At 32.9% G+C, this 13,353-nt stretch overlaps 1 long non-coding RNA gene across 2 annotated transcripts; it reads left to right on the top strand.

Annotated features, from left to right (window-relative positions):
* The first annotated feature begins 9,155 nt into the window (after nucleotides 1-9,155).
* On the top strand, nucleotides 9,156-13,098 carry LOC140866324 (uncharacterized). 2 transcript variants are annotated; one of them, XR_012144852.1, is made up of 5 exons: nucleotides 9,156-9,523; nucleotides 9,950-11,999; nucleotides 12,068-12,233; nucleotides 12,543-12,615; nucleotides 12,697-13,098. It is a non-coding gene; the product is annotated as an uncharacterized lncRNA (long non-coding RNA). The 2 variants fall into 2 exon arrangements; XR_012144853.1 differs by lacking the exons at nucleotides 12,543-12,615; nucleotides 12,697-13,098 and adding an exon at nucleotides 12,346-12,525.
* The last annotated feature ends 255 nt before the right edge of the window (nucleotides 13,099-13,353 follow it).

Genomic DNA, 13,353 nt, shown 5'->3' with positions numbered 1-13,353 from the left:
AAAAACCAAGAAAACTAAAAAAAAAGAAGAGGATGTCCAACAAGTACATCGATCGTTAACAATATTGATATACAAGTAATAAAAGACGATAACATACTATAATACAGTTCAGAATGATGAAATTATTGTTATTCTTGAAAATAAATATTTTTAGCATAAAAAAGAGACGTCAAACAAAAGAATAAACCAATAACTATAGAAAAATACAAATGATTGATGGAGATATCATCACAAGAATTGCTATTAAATATGATGAGAATATTGATTCTTTCACAGAGAATAAAAAACGGATGGTCAATGAAATTGATATGTCGATATTTTCTTTTGTTTACTTGGATTAAATTGTGATGATTAGGTACATTTTGATTGGCTAAATTAATGTTATAGTTCCTAATCATTTTATGTGATTTGATATAGGAAAAGAGAAGAAATGGAACTAAAGATGGAAGAAAAAGCCGAGATAAGAGAAGAATTACGAAGCAGCAATGATCAGAAAATCATATTTAATTTTAGAGAAGTCCAAATCCGATCTCCATTGTTCAGAATAAATTTCAAGATGTTTTACAGCAGCTTTTCAAATTTCAGCTCAATTCGACGGCTAGATATCCGGATATGAATTTTTCAAAATCTCTACTCGCTGGAAAAAAGTCGTGCTCGATCCTACCAACTCACAGGATCGAGCGCAAGAAAGAATTTTCAAACAGTAAGTTGGATATTTTTGCGCGCTTGATCCTACCAACTCATGCGATCGAGCGCGCCCATGAGAGACGCAGGCAGTAGGTTCACCATTTTCTTGGCGCTCGATCCTACCAACTCACAGGATCGAGCGCACCGAATTTTTTGAGAAATCCTTTTAAGTTAGGAAACTTATTTCTTTAGGACTCTAGACATATTTAAGGGTTTTGATCTTGTTTTTTGAGAGGATTATCAATCTTTTGGACGGCTGAACATGCAAGAAAACATCTGGCGGCTAGGTTCTATCTTCTCTGTTCTTAGGTTTTAATCTTTCTAGTTTTTGTACTTGGTTAAGGAAGACGAAACCCTTGATTTTATTCACTTTGTGAGACTTTGATTTTCAACGTTTGATTTTTATCGAGTATCAAGAGTTGTTCTGGTTTATTTCATGCTTGTTTGTTTGATTATTAGATTGATCACCTGATAATTCTTTCGTACAATCTAACGCTAAATTAGAATTCAAATTCGTAATTGTTTGATTCATCTAATTTGTGAAGCAACTACATTTAATATTTTCTGATGTTGAATTTGTTAAATCGTAGGAACAACAATTGACTAGGCTAAATACATCCGCTGGTGCATGTGTTGTCTAGATTCATAAGTTTCACTCATTTGAATGCTACCGTGGATTTAAATCTAATCGCTGGTATTGAGTTAATTTATGAGGTAAGGGTTAACTTAGAACGCTGGTGTCTATTTAACTAAAATTAAAGTGAAATAGGAATTAAATTTTCAATGATGAATATTCAATGTGAATTAATTATTTTTAGGGAATCGATGATCGAATGAATAATTTCAAGGGTGTAGTCGACCGATACCAAGTCTCGTTATTTATTTGATTTTTCTTATTTTAATTCTTGCATAGTAGTTTTTAAAATTCAAAAACCCCTTTTATTTATTTTCAGTATTTTTAAGAACACACTTAAATTTCACTTTTCTCGTGGGAACGATCCCTACTCACACTACTGCATTATTTGTTTATCTGATTGAATCGGGTAATTTGGGCGCGACACGACTAAGCGTTACCAAATTTTGGCGCCGTTGTCGAGGAAAGGCGTTTAATTTATTTGTGTTTTTGTTTTTGTTTTTGTTTTATTTTTATTATTCCTCCTATTGCTACTCTGGTTTGTTCGTGCGTGCAGGTGAATCTTCAAAAGAAGAAGAATTTCCATACGACCCAGAGATAGAAATAATTTTTCATAGGCGAAGGGGGATTCTTGCGGTGTAATACTTCGAGATGTTAAATCGACAAGTATTCACAAGTTTTACCCAGCAACACGGAGAGTCATTCTACGCAGCATGGAAGAGATTCAAAGATTTGGAAACCATCTTCCGGTATCATGAGTTTTCTAACTATTCTCTCCTTACAATTTTTCTTGATGGTTTGGATGCAGTGACAAGAAGATGGGTAGTTGATGGAGCTTTCACAACCGGTATTTCAATATTTTGCCGAGATGAGGATACCATGAGACGCCTGTTGGATGATATGGCAGAGTTTTACTATTACCGGTATTTGCAATCTCAATACCCGGATTTTACAGACCAAATATTTGAGCTTCAAAAGGAGGGGGGAAGTTGTTCGCAATTGATCTTACATTCGCTGGAGGATATAATGAGCAAGTTTGTGGCATCGACTGAGAAAACTGTAGAAGATCTAAAAAATTTTAGATGTCACCTTGTGGAGCATATAGAGAATATCAAGTGATCAATCGTCCATGAATACCGAGAACATGAAGTGAAGCAAGATACTCAAGCAGTGACCAACCCAATTTGGTTTGATGATGACAACTCAGAGAACTGGGATTGGGAGTGTGAATCAATTCATGCTGAAGATTTAGAGTTGCTTGAGTCTTCTCTTCTTATTGGACCTCAGTCGGAAGATGTTCTGGAAGAAATTTCGTATGATGAAAATATGTTACCACTTGAGTTTGAGGATGACGGATTTCAAGAGTCTATCGATATGAGCTCATCGATAGTATTATCATACACACATCCCCAAGAACCTGGCCTTCCATCAATACCAGTTTCAAAAGATGTTGGCGTCCGAGAGCCAACGGAGATGTTCTCTTCCCATGTTTACCAGCTACTTTGGAGTGTTGTTGAGGTAACAAGATTAAACTGTATACATCTAGCCAAGCTTGAGGGCACATGGAACAAAGACCCATTTGTGGTGTCATATGACACTTATTTTGGGCGTCAACCGCTCTTTGAGGAGTGCTTCTGAGGGTTAAGCTGAAGATTGAAAATCAAGCGCAGCTTGGGAGGCAACCCAAGGGGAGTATTTTCTTCCATATCTTTTATTTGTTTTTCTTTAGTTTTTGTTTTTATTTTGCATTTTTACTTACATTGGAGACAATGTAAGATTTTAAGTATGGGGGAGAGGACTTAGCCAGTCAGTTAGAGCATTTAGCCGTATTTTTGAAAATTTTTTAGAGCTTATAGTTAGCAATGAATATAACTGTTGAAATTCACTAGCCTATGATGATGAAGTTTTGTAAAATTATTTTTGATGAAAATTTTACTCTTGATTGGATATGAGAAACTTGAGGTTGAGTAGTGAATAATTTTAAACACACATGTTTGACCAGTGAACTGTGGCGATGTATTAGATGATGTTTGTGTCTGTTGGACCATTGCACGACAATAGGTATTTGTGGAGCCTGATAGTGTTTTGTTGAACCCTGATGATCTTTTTGACTTGACAAAAACGATCTTGGGCGCACCTAAAAATTTTTTTTTTACAACTCCATCCGGGTCTAGAAAGGATTGAAATCCTAATACTAAAAGATTAAATTCAAGGCTAAGTATGCGGATTATGGGGTTGATGCTCCATCCGAGCTATAAACGAGGGGATTGAAATTCTAATCCTGTCTTAGTTATAGCTAAGTTAGCGGGTAATTATTGGGGCTAAATCAATACCGGGTGCAAAATCCGGAGGTGCGTAATTTTTTCTCAAGAGAGTTGTGTTTTTGTTTGAAGATTGTTGGGAGGAAAGGGCTCTTGATGGGGATACTCACACTGATTTTTCATAGGTAGGCGAATAGTCTTAAAACTGACTCTTTTGAAGTTGCATGTAGCTGGAATAACATGACACACACACACATGTTTACGCTTGACTGATGGTGTATTATGGAAAATCGAGAGTATTCATAATTTTGTTTTGTATGTGAAAACTTCTTTGAGGCTGTGATTTCATTATTCATTTGTGTTTATGCTTTGTGTTGCTCGAGGGCGAACAAGGTTTAAGTATGAGGGAGTTTGATATGTCGATATTTTTTTCTGTTTACTTGGATTAAATTTTGATGATTAGGTACATTTTGATTGGATAAATTCATGTTATAGTTCCTAATCATTGTATGTGATTTAATATAGAAAAAGAGAAGAAATGGAACTAAAGTCGTGATATGGAAGAAAGAGCCGAGATAAGAGAAGAATTACGAAGCAGCAATGATCAAAAAATCATATTTAATTAATTTTAGAAAAGTCCAAATCCAATCTCCATTGTTCAGAATAAATTTCAAGATGTTTTGCAGCAGCTTTCCAAATTTTAGATCAATCTGACGGCTAGATATCCGAATATGAATTTTTCAAAATCGCTGCTCGCTGGAAAAAAGTCGTGCTAGATCCTTCCAACTCACAGGATCGAGCGTGAGAAAGAATTCGCAAACAGTAAGTTTGATATTTTTGCGCGCTCGATCCTACTAACTCATGCGATCGAGCGCGCCCACGAGAGACGCAGGCAGTAGGTTCACATTTTCTTGGCGCTCGATCCTACCAACTCACAGGATCGAGCGCACCAACTTTTACGAGAAATCCTTTTAAGTTAGGAAACTTATTGCTTTAGGACTCTAGTCATATTTAAGGGGTTTGATCTCAGTTTTTGAGAGGATTATCAATATTTTGGATGGCTGAACATGCAAGAAAACATCTGGTGGCTAGGTTCTATCTTCTCTGTTATTAGATTTTAATCTTTCTAGTTTTTGTACTTGGTTAAGGAAGACGAAACCCTTGATTTTATTTACTTTGTGAGATTTTGATTTTCAACGTTTGATTTTTATCGAGTATCAAGAGTTGTTCTGGTTTATTTCATGCTTGTGTGTTTGATTATTAGATTGATCACCTGATAATTCTTTCGTACAATCTACCGCTAAATTAGAATTCAAATCCGTAATTGTTTGATTCATCTAATTTGTGAAGCAACTGCGTTTAATATTTTATGTTGTTGAATTTGTTAAATCGTAGGAACAACAATTGACTAGGCTAAATACATCCGCTGGTGCATGTGTTGTCTAGATTCATCAGTTTTACTCATTTGAATGCTACCGTGGATTTAAATCTAATCGCTGGTATTGGGTTAATTTATGGGGTAAGGGTTAACTTAGAATGCTGGTGTCTAATTAACTAAAATTAAGGTGAGACAGGAATTAAATTTCCAATGATGAATATTCAATGTGAATTAATTATTTTTAGGGAATCGACGATCGAATGAATAATTTCAAGGGTGTAGTCGACCGATACCAAGTCTCGCTATTTATTTGATCTTTTTTATTTTAATTCTTGCATAGTAGTTTTTAAAATCCAAAAACCCCCTTTTATTTATTTTCAGTATTTTTAAGAACACACTTAAATTTCACTTTCCTCGTGGGAACGATCCCTACTCACACTACTGCATTATTTGTTTATCTGATTGAGTCGGGTAATTTGGGCGCGACACGACTAAGCGCTTCCAGAAATATATCGTGAAAGAGAGAAAAATCCAAAATATGTGATGCAATAATTTAAATTAAAGTTTAGAATCCATTATCTATATTGCATTTTGTTTCCATAAATCAATAGTCACAAAACAAGTAATCAACACATAAGATAGAAAATTACAAAATCAATATTTAATTTAATTTGATTAACGTATATTACTTATTAATAAAAACAAAATAAATTATATCGATTGATCAAATCATATATACATGAGATAGAAAATAAAACGAATTCATGGTACGAAGAATGTCATAATTAATCAAGATTAATTAAAAAAATTATGGAAAACTCGAGATGCAATAATTTCATATGCTTCAATATCAATATTGTGTCAATTAGATAAAATTATACGTGAAGCCCCAAGATTTACATGCATGCATATTTAAAAAAAATAAGAGGATGGAATTAAATGATTGACTGACCAAGCTCATGTAGGCAAACTTCAAAATGCATGCAATCACAAAGCTAGTCAAATTCAAAATTTGAAAAAGAAATAAAGTTGTTTTGTAACCCCTTGTAACCTTCATCCTTACCATGATGACCAGCCATCATTAGGATAATTAAGGACCCTAATTAGAACATTTTAAGACCCCATTTAAGAGGCAAAAACGGTTGCCCTTCAGCTGCTCTTTTGAACCTATAAAATAGTGCATGAACTGAAGTAGGAAAGCACACCTAAAGGCACCATGTCCAGAACATACTACTGTCGTGATATATATTAGAATCCTATCTCCACTGTCCAGAACTTCTTCCAAGATGTTTTTACATATTTTGTCCAAATTTCAGCCCAATCCAACGGTTATATTTGTGTATAACTCCTTCTCAAGAATACTGCACAGATTCTATGCGAAAAGAGAACAACTTCTTCTTTTTTTTTTTTAAATCCAGAAACCAATCCAAATGACAACCAAAGGCGATCTTCACCGTTCATAATTTTTTCCCTTCTTTATAAATTAGCTGTCAAAATTTCAAAACGATACAATGGTTAAACATGTCGGAAACGCTTCTGCAAGGTCACTAATTATCAAGCATATGCAAATCTGAAACTTTATTTTGCTCTCCCACTTTTCAAGCAAGAAGTGATGCAGATCTCGTACCATTTTCTGACCAATTTCAAAGTCAAACAAGGGCTTAAGTTCCGTCTAAGAATCACACAAGGAGCTGCTACCCAAGATCGATTAGATACTACAAATTTGAAGCACTAGATTCTGCACAATTTCAAGGATTTGAAAGCCTTTGTGTTCGATAAGTTTCATTCTCGTTTTTAATCTAGTTGAGCAAGTTCAAAGACTACCGAAACCTATTTAAGTATTAGAGGTAAGTGGGAGTTTTGTTTTAAGGTAATAAACTCTGTTTTTATTTTCGATTCCAGCATGATTTGTTTCATGAACAAGCACTGTGATTTTTTGGTGTATCAAAACTTGTGAACTAGTGGTAAGAATATATATCCTAAATACTCTGTTTATGTTTTGTTCTAATTCTTCACCTTTTAGAAGATAAACATATAAGGGGCTGATATCAATTAGCCACAAAATTTACAAGTAACTTGGTACACTGCCTGAAGTTTTTGTTTTCTGAATTTCTGAAAGAATAAGTCTCTGTCTCTGCACTCTGTTATATTCTGTATATGAATGAAAACCTGTTAAAATGATTTTAAACGAATGCTAGGAATATTTCCCATTTACTGAGTGACAACCATATCACTCACCCACCTCAATCACCCATCTCAGATAAGAACGAAGATGATCTATAAGAAGATGAGCAGAACCAGTTATGGGGTTGGTGAAAACTGATCAAGATCTTGATGTTTAGTTATGTTAAAAATAAGCCGCTGCATTAGACTTTGATGTCTCAGTTTAATTTATTATTTGATCGAGCATTGTAAAATACGATGTATCTTCAGTTTATGAATGAAAAGACGGGTTATTCTTGAAATTCGTATTCCGAAGCTTGTTGTTTAATGTGAAAACATTAAATAATGCCGATGTGAACTAGACCCAGTTTCGGGGTGTGACACTATATTAAACATTATATATATAAGCTTACACCAGTTATTGGTAACCTATTATTTTAAACTATTATTATAGATATAGAATAATGATGACTGTTAATGATGAACATTGAAACTGTAATTGTTACATTGTTTGAAAATGTTGCGAATGTTTTTATAGTTGCAACGTTGAAAATTATATTGATTTTATTACAAAGATATGTAAATAGTTTTTCTTTCGAAGAATATATATTATTACCAATTTTTAAAAGGAAAAGACAGTTGTAATAAAATATAGAATGTTAGTATGTTTAATCGAAAGTATTCAAAATTCAAGCAAAAATTTTAACAATAAAATCATTGCAATAGTAGATTTCGAACAACTTAACATGAAATTAAAAATAAAAGAGAACGTACTATAATATCATTGATCATTAACAACAAAATAATTACAAGTAATAGAAGACAATAACAAGAGAATGAAGATTGGAGACAATAAAAATATTTATACTCTTGCAAAAAACTATTTTCATCATTTAAAAAAAATAAAAAAATAAAAAGAGATCGTCCAACAAAAGAATCAAATAATAAATATATAAAAATGCAAATAATTGATTAAGCAACATCACAAGAATTTTTATTGAAAATTATGAGAAAATTATTTTTTTGTATAAAGAATAAAAAATGGATGACAAACGAAAACTCGTGAAAGAAAAAAAATGGTTGTATAAAGGAAAAAAAGACGCAGTTATGTAATGCATTATCTATATTATTTTTTTTCACATAACCAGTAGTTGTAAAATAATTTTTCAACACAATGTATTATTATAATTTTTTTCTTAAATTTTATTAAATATGTCATGAAATCAAATTCTATATTTTTCTCAATGTCTAATTTATACAAAATTATCATATTTATTACAACCATGATTTCCAACAACTATATATTCAATTAGTTTTTATAACACATAAAAATTTGAACAAGATTGTTCGCACTTATTTTATAATACATGTTGTGCATTTTATATTACATTGAATTTTACTATTAACTTAAATACAATGAAAATCATTGATTAATTGCACATTAATCTCTTCTTTTACCATCTCAACTCATTTATTTAACAACGCTTATCGACAATAGAAGGTGTTTTCACTTGCATCACACATGTCTTTTTCTTGTATTAATAAAATTATATAGAAAAATATTAGTAAATATGGTATATGCTTATATACTTGGGAAAAAAAATATGTGACATATATAATTGAAACGGAGCGATTATAAGACTTCTTAATTCTTAATAATGTAAATATAGTTATATACATACAAAAATAGTTTTAGGATTTTACTGTAAATGTTAAACATATATTGCAAAATAGAACTATTTTATATTTTAATTTTAAAAAAATTGATAAATTATGAAAAAAAATAGGCGGATGACATGGTGAATATTTTAAAAAAATATATAAGGATAATATAGAGAATTAAAATATTAAAATAAGTTATTTTTTCAAAAAATAGTGTGCCCTATTAAATGGTAAATTATCCTAAAATCCCCACCCCTATTTTGAACTTACAATCAGTCCCCCTTGTCATAATTAAATATTAAGGAACCCTACTACCAATTTTTTTTTATTTCTAACTCCCTTTGCCATTTAATGTATATTTATGCTTCAGAATTCATTTTGATTAATCTACTTCCTACGTTTCTCTCCAAATCTCTCGTCCGTCTCATTTCTTCTTCCGGGTGAAGATTGAAGTCCTCTATCTTTTTTTTTCGTTTCTCTATTACGCTTCCGTCCAACCCATTTACTAGATTTTCACTCCACGGCGAAGGATAGATTAGGTCCATTGACGAAGGATAGTTTAGGTCCTCCGGCGTCAATTCTTCTATTCCGGCGTCAATTTTCCTCCACCGACGACAGGAGATATTTTGATTTCCAGCCCCGGCGAGCCATTTATAAAATTCCAACCGAGGGTTTATTCTTCTGAAACGGCGGGCCATTTTTTTTCTCCAACCTAGGTTTTGCATTGAACAATATCAGGTACATCAATTTTTTTAAAAATAATCGGTATAATGCATTTGTAGATAATTTTGGTATTAGGTTTATGTTATAGGTAATGCATTTGTAAATGTTGATTTCATCAAAATATTTTTTTTTTTTTGGGTAAATTATTGTGATTTAGTGATGTACTAACCAATTTTTATTCTTTGAAGATTCTTATATCATTATGTGTTTTTGGTCTTACGAAATGTTGATTTATAGTACTGCGGTTGCATATGAATTGTGGTTTCTGGGCCTATTGGAGATGTGCATATGAATATTTGTTTTGAATTATTATAGAAATGGTCTGGGTTTATTTTTTATTTTTGGTTTATTTGTATTTTTTCTGTTTTGTTACCATGAAATTTTTTTATCGAACTGCTTTTCATTATGACTTATGACACACTGTTTTATTTTTTGATTTAGAAATGGTTCGAAAACGAGTAAGATCTGAGGTGAAAGCTAGAACCCGTAGGTTGTATGAGTCACCATGCCGCTGCTCTGCTTCAGTATTTCGGAGTACGATGGAAGAACTTTCACCTATAATCAGGAAAAGACAATTACAGTACTGGATAAAATATTCTTCATTCTCAGAATGGTTAAAGATGCCAAAGCTTAGCTTTAGTTATTTAAAGGTTGAGGCAGTGTTGAAAAGGTTTGATGTTCAGTCTTTGTCCTTCAAATTTGGCGACGGTAGTGTATCGGTTCCTTTTAAGTCGTCAGAGTTTTCCATTGTGATGAGGCTAACATGTTGGACAACCGGTGAATATCGATTTGAAAATGGAATCTTCCTTTGTAAATCGTTATTTTGAGGGTACTGTAAGGAAGGTGATCCGATCAAGCATTCGTGTGAAACTTCTTGAACTAGCACGTAAGGGAAAATATATATGTTGAGGACTTTGCGAGGATGTCTATCTTATATTTATTCAATTGTGTGATTTTTTTGGTTGGAAATTATTCCACTCCACGATTTATTATGTCATATCTTGATGATCTGGATCATTTTTTCGATTACACGTGGGGTGATGCTGCGTACCTATTCCTTTGCGAGCAAATGACAGCCCATATCGGTGATGTTCAAGGTGAAGTAGAATGAAAGAAGTACCTAGATGGTTGTTTAGTGGGGTTGATGGTTAGTATGTATTGTTCTTAATTAATAAATTGATCGTCTAACATTTTCTTCTTGTTCATTACTTAATATAATAATCTTTCAGTGTAGGCATGGTTGTATGAGAGTGTATCTTTGTCTGCCATTCAGGCAAGTCTTAGGAAATTTTTTCATATTTTTCGTTGGGCGAAGTGCACAATTCCTAACAATACCGATTCTGCCGAAGAATTTTTTAACGCAATTACGAGGAAGAAGGTTTATTTGATATTTTAATTTTATATAATATTATCCAAAATAATTATAAGGTTCTAACATTGCAATTTTATGCTATAAATAGGTTTTTCCTTTAGTTCCATTCCCCGAGGAAAGAGTGTTTGTTGAGGAGATATTTTCAAGCAGTGTGATACATGAATGTGATGCGACTTTATAATTTTTGCAATTATTTCTAATGTTCTTAAAGTGTTTTGATGAATTTCGAGATTGATTTGTTATAGGTAATGTCAACAATGAATGAGTAACTTCTGAAAACTGATGTCACTCGTTTGGATAAGATTGTTAAGGAACGATCTTCTGAGATTGAGAAGTTGTAACGCAAATATGGTTCGAACAATGTTGCTGGAAAAAGTAGTAATCATAAAAATTCTATTGGTAATAATTTTTATGGAAATTTGAATGACTTAGATAGTGTGCAGCTTGAGATACAAGTTCTGATAGATCATTAAAATGTGAAAGATGTTGCGGATGAAATGGAGGATGGAGTTGGTAAGTTAGATGAGAAGGAAGGTGTGAAAGTGCAAATAGAAAATGAAATTGAGAAAGAACCTGATAAGTTAGTTGATAATGTGATTGTGGATTTTAGTAAAATGACCTCGAAGGCCGATGAAGATGCCTCCGATCGAAATGTTGATGACCATGTTTCAAAGATACTGGTTGACGAGAGTGATGCTGCAAGTGAGATTGATCCTAATAAGATCACAAACATAATAAAGAAAGTAGAGCGCGCTAGTAGGAGAAACAAAGAGAGTTTGAAGAATGCACCGAGAAGAACTTCAAAACGATTGAGAGAGAAATCGAGTAGTTTGGTTGGTAGTACGACAGATATTAGTAGTAATATATTACTTTTAGTTGTTACTTTTCTTTATTTGATATGTGACTTATATTGTTTCTGATTTAATTGTTGTGTGTTTGATCAGGATGACTACTTCGTGATCTTGATCGTATTGTTGAGCATGTGACGTTAGACGTTGGACAGGTCATGTGGAATCCTTTGCAATTGTACAAGGGTCGGACAAATTTTCGTGAACACAATTTAGCTGCTGACTCGGAGAGAAATGCCATTTGTTCTTTCCTTTCAAGAGAAAAATTGGAGTAAGTCATCATGTTTATTACATTGTACATTTAATTAGTGCACTGATTTTTTTTTTTTTTTTGCACAGTTGTTAGGTGTGGAATGACTCATAACTATCAATGGAAGGACCTCAATTATGCGATATGTTGTTTGGCAATGATGTACGGGGAGAGATAATAGAATGCTACATGAAAATTCTTAGCCGCTCCAATAACCATGATCTCCCCATTTACACAGTTCAACCTTGGGTCCAGGTGTGTATGAGCTACATTTTTAATTAATTGTATTTCATCTACTATTATTTTATTTCTGTATTTAAGCACTATAAAAATTGATTGTTGATAATTTAAATATTTTTTTTCGTAGCATGATGTATTACATATACTTGGTGAGCACTATAATAACAAATCACTTGAGGATCATCAATATGTGGACTTTCTCTCTAAGTGTACGAATATTACAGTGGTGAAGCTACATGATCTAGATAAGGAAGTAATGGAGATATGCAGATATGTGTTATTCCCAATTGGTGTGAGATCCCATTGGTTTTTGCTTGTGTGCAGTAATGAAAAAAGGAAATTTCTGGTGAAGAACACAATAGACAACCCATATGACAGGACAAGTGCGAGGCAGTTTGTAAGTATTGCATTATTGTACTTACCTCATTATGTGATGCAATTAGTTTACTATTACAATAATTCGATTAATTTTTGTTAGGATACTTGAGGATTTTCAAGGACGTTGACCTTGGCAATTGCAACGTGGGATTCCCAAAGCGTAGATACCAAGGGACTAATCCCGATTGTGTTGTGTTCACTTGCCTATGGGCAGAGTGCATTGCTCGTGATGACCTTTTACATGGAATTATCAGACTGATTGTAACATAGATGGTACAAGGGCACACGTTGATGAAACCATCCTAAATGACGAATATGAGTTGATGAAAATGGATTCAGGGAAATGAGAATGGAGGGGAAAATAATTTTTGGTATATTTTGTACTGTATTTTGATCGGATGAATAACTGTGCTGATGAAGTTGGTACTGCGTTTTGGTAGAATGGATGTGCAATTTCCAGATATTGAATCGCTAATATGTGTCGGTTGACTAGATACCTTTGATGGTATTGCTATTTTATTTTAGTTGAATTGATATTTTATTTTGGTTGGATTTGGATTTTATATGGTGATTATTTTCAATTGATATTACCCTTGATAATTTTATGTTGTATTGCATTGTTATTTTATAGGGTTGATAGCACTTATAAATTGATTGCCTCGCACTTTTATACAAAATTTGACAAGAAATGATACTTCATATAACCAATGTTATACTACATTTGCCTGTTAATGTACCACGAGTCAATACAACTGGT

Source organism: Henckelia pumila, chromosome 4, assembly GCF_033568475.1.
Source record: "Henckelia pumila isolate YLH828 chromosome 4, ASM3356847v2, whole genome shotgun sequence".
NCBI classification, from domain to species: domain Eukaryota; kingdom Viridiplantae; phylum Streptophyta; class Magnoliopsida; order Lamiales; family Gesneriaceae; genus Henckelia; species Henckelia pumila.
This window is presented reverse-complemented; position numbering and strand designations above follow the sequence as displayed.